At 43.3% G+C, this 4,209-nt stretch overlaps 1 long non-coding RNA gene across 1 annotated transcript; it reads right to left on the bottom strand.

Annotated features, from left to right (window-relative positions):
- Positions 1 to 1,393: 1,393 nt before the first annotated feature.
- Positions 1,394 to 3,943, bottom strand: LOC148899544 (uncharacterized). Its single transcript, XR_016114869.1, has 3 exons — positions 3,780 to 3,943; positions 3,146 to 3,245; positions 1,394 to 3,072 (listed from the first exon to the last, which is right to left on the bottom strand). It is a non-coding gene; the product is annotated as an uncharacterized LOC148899544 (long non-coding RNA).
- Positions 3,944 to 4,209: the final 266 nt, after the last annotated feature.

Here is a 4,209-nt window from a genome sequence, read left to right as displayed (position 1 = left end):
ATGGTTGAATATTGCCTTTTAAAGACTTTAAAAGTGATTCCCTTTGACCCCTCCTTCATTCCAGCAGTCTATTCACCTCCTGTTGAACCCACCGAGTGACCCTGCTGTCCAGCTGTCCATGACGAATGATGACAGAGGTATGACAAAAGAAATAGAGCTTCTGACTGATGAACACACATCACACACACCATGCACCATCTGCTTAGTTTCTCATTCTCAAGATTTGAGTTTGTTTTGACAAACCACAATTTTTCAGTATCCTGCATTGGATAGAGGACTGTGGTATTTGGAACAATTTTTATTGCACTTTTTTGCTGCTCCTAGTACAACAACCGGCCACATTTGCTAACTGGCTGTGGAAAGTAATGCTCCTTCACCTCAAATAACCCCAGTTCAACTTCCCTTCCCTTACCCCCCTCGGTGACTCAAGAGAGGCCAGTGGGGCCCAAAGCAAGCTCGCCAGATGATGCATGGGTTGAAGCTGTTTGTCAGTGGGAGTTAAAATTCCTTTATGTTCCTTTGGTGCCAGAGAGCCAACAAGGGACGGGTGTTCATAGTGATTGAAAACAGAAAAAAAACAGCATGGCTACACAGGCTCTGTTGCACTGCACAGGCCTCTGTTGCGGAATGCCAACCACAAACTAGCAAAGCCTGGCGACTGTCACACTGACAGTGACACACACACACGCACACAAACACCCACAAACGCACAACCGGTTGCCGCACAATCTTGACCGATCTTACCCCATGTAGCATTTTACTGTGCAATCATCAAAGCACCATTAAATCAGAAGTGACTGCCAATAAAGGGAGGAAATTGTGGCCAGGGATTACGATGTTTGCATGATAAGGGATTTTGTGTGTGTATGTGTGTCAAAGTGGGCAGGGCCGAGGATGTAATCGGGGAGGGTGTCAGGAGATTTATGTAGCGTTTACTATGAAGCAAGCCGTAAAGTGTAATTATAGGAGTGCGGGGGTATGGTGGTGATGATGGTTGAGGGTCGAGGTGGGGGGAGGGGGGGCACTGTAGAGCCACAGCCCAGTAGGCAGACTGGCAGGAAGGAAAAGAGACGTGATCAAGGGATTTTCATTTACGCACCCACTGTGTCGACATGTACTCAAGAAACGTGACATCACCTATAAATTTTATTGATATCACACTTAGAAAATACACATAAATATCTTAAAATGAGAGGCGACCATATCTACATCGTCAATCGACCATCAACGCAGGTCTCCTGTGCATGCTCCAGTCTACATGGGCTGACTGTAACAATATTTAATTCACAATATTTGATTGATTCAGATTGAGAGGCAGCCAGTTGGGTGGTAAATTCAGACAGACAAAGAAATAAAACAAGAGTGGCATGATCAGTGGATGTTAATCTGATTGTGATGACAGGCAATGCAGGTCACATCTTTAAACTGTACATCAACTGTATTGATCTTACCGTGGCTAGTCTTCCCATTATGCAGCGGCACATTTCCTTGGGGTAAAAAATAATCCAATCAAAACAAATGCAAACTAAATAATTGAACGACTAAACATATAATATGCAACAACAATACAGTACTTATCCACATTGTACTGTTTTGCACGTAAATTAAATCTCTGCATTTAACCAAACACTGAGTACTCTGCGCTTATAAATATTTGATTACATTTATTTATTTATTTATATTTATTTATGTATTTTTACTTTGTAGCTCAAAATGATTGAACATATTGTCACGGTTTGCGAGGTGGTGATGGCGGGTGCGGATCCCAAAAAGCAGGCAGGAGGGAGCAGGAGGTTGTTTGACAAATTGTAATAAAATAAAGGTCAGCATGAACAAAATGTAAAACATCAAAATCATCTGAACAGAAAAAATACAAAGTATCAAACGAAGACCAAAAGTAAAAGTCCGCCAAGGTTAAACAAACACATGCACAGCATACACAATGCATGCAACAAACATGCAGCAAACAATGAACTGACACCGGATGGTCGTGCCGGGTGTCCTTTTAAGTGTCAGTGATTAAAACGACCAGCACCTGCGAGGCAGCAGGCAGGGCTGACGTCGCTACCCGTTGGTCGCCAATCTGATCGGGACGACCAGCACCTGTGCAGGTGCAGGCGGGGCCGACAGCGCCCCCCGTTGGTCACCAACCAGATCATGACACATATGGGATGATGTTTCGGGTTTCAAGGCTGTTTTTGTGATATGGTAAGCATGACCAGCACATAAAAATTAAGGGCTGCAAAACAAAAGCAAAGACTTGAAAATATACAGTTTGAAATCATCCAAGATCATTTTTGCTGGTTTGTATGTTTGCCTAAATGTTGGGTATCTTTGTCTCTGATTTATATATAGTTGCACATCGCAACTTTATCATCTGAGTTTGTTGGAACAACTCTCAGCATCAATCAATTGGAGCTGAATAGTATGACTGCAACTTTGTCAAGCAACAATATCTGACACAGTTCTTGTCTTGTATATCATTAGATTGTGTGAGTGGTCACAATGGTGAGGCTGCTGAAGGAATTCTTTTCTTTTCAGCAACAATACCAAAACACAGCATTCCTTCATATGTCCCGGGGTGAAGGTTGCATTCAGTGTCACAAAAAGAATTGGCATCTTGTCCGGACACATTTTCATCTTTTTTTCAACCAACAAAAGAAAACCAAATCATTCATTAAACAAGAGAACAATACCGCGTGTCAGAATACATACTGTGGTGCCTCCGCAAGGCATCGTTCAGAGATGCATTGGAAAACATAACCGGTAATTTATTAGCTAAAGAGGGTGGCCCGGTAGTCGAGTGGTTAGCACGCCGGCTTCACAATGCAGAGCTCCGCCCTCCCTGTGTGGAGTTTGCATGTTCTCCTTGGGTCCGCGTGGGTCCTCCGGTTTCCTCCTACATTCCAAAAACATGATGGCAGGCAGATTGAAAACTCCAAATTGTCCGTGAGTGTGAGAGTGACTGTTGTTTGTCTTTGTGTGTCCTGCGATTGGCTGGCAACCAATTCAGGGTGTCCCCCGCCTCGTGCCCGAAGACAGCTCGGATAGGCTTCGGCACCCCCCGTGACCCTAATGAGGAATAAGCGGTACGGAAAATGGATGGATGGATTGCCGACGAAAGAAATTCCTTCCATGTAGTTACCTCTGACGGATGAAAGAGCGCTGAAGAGGAAAGCATTTTGCACTTGGGGAAATCCCTTAAATCTTCTGTCAGCGATGACCATTCATCTTCTAGTCATCTACTAAAAGAGGGAGCCCATGGCCAATTAAGCACAGCTTGTTAAATAGATGGGATGACGAACTGCGAGAATGCGAGAATAGTGTTTAAAAAATGATGGCATGAAAGCATGTGTCCACATAAGAACAAATTAAAATTGAAAACCCAAACAATATCAATTTCAGTGTGGAATAAATATGGTCACTACCAGATAACATTTATGTGCTGCACAAAATGTTTTGAAAAACACTTCACATTTATTGCCTCAAATGTGTATTTAATTAAAGTTGCTGTGGTGTAAATGGTGTTCATAAAACAAATGCTTCAATGACAGGCTCAGTAAACAAACAGCAACTGTGGTCCAAATAAATGAGAACTGTTAAATTTATCTGAAAATTTGTAGAATGAATGTTCGATTGAATACTATAGTGAATACTCATTTTAAATGTGCACCAATGTTAACGCCCTCTCAAAAAAGCTTTATTTTTATCCTCTAGAGACCAACAAAAAGTCAGGTGTCAGATAACCACTTAGCACACGATACAAAGACGGAGCAAACCTGCTAGTTCCTTCTTCTGAGGTTTGGGAGGTCACACAGAGATCAAGGGGGTAATCGCAAGGTCATATTCAGTTCAGAAATCTGTTGGGTCAGCCGTTGTTGTCGTCTTCTTCCTCCTCCTCCTCCTCAACACATGAATCATTTCACTCCTCCTCCTGCCCTCCTTTCTCAGGCCGTTTCAAGCTGCATATGCTGTTTTTCCTGGTTTGCTGTCATCAGCCACACACAGACACACATACACACGCACACAAACGCACACACACAGACACACGCACACACACACACGCATACACACACACACACACACACACACACACACACACACACACACACACACACACACACACACACACACACACACACACACACACACACACACACACACACACACACACACACAATTGGCCCTGATGTTCAGTCATGCCACAGC

The sequence above is a fragment of the Hippocampus bargibanti genome, linkage group LG04, assembly GCF_051943395.1.
Source record: "Hippocampus bargibanti isolate YZ-2025 linkage group LG04, ASM5194339v1, whole genome shotgun sequence".
Lineage (NCBI taxonomy): Eukaryota > Metazoa > Chordata > Actinopteri > Syngnathiformes > Syngnathidae > Hippocampus > Hippocampus bargibanti.
The sequence above is the reverse complement of the archived record's forward strand: the minus strand, read 5'-3'. Positions and strand labels throughout refer to the sequence as shown.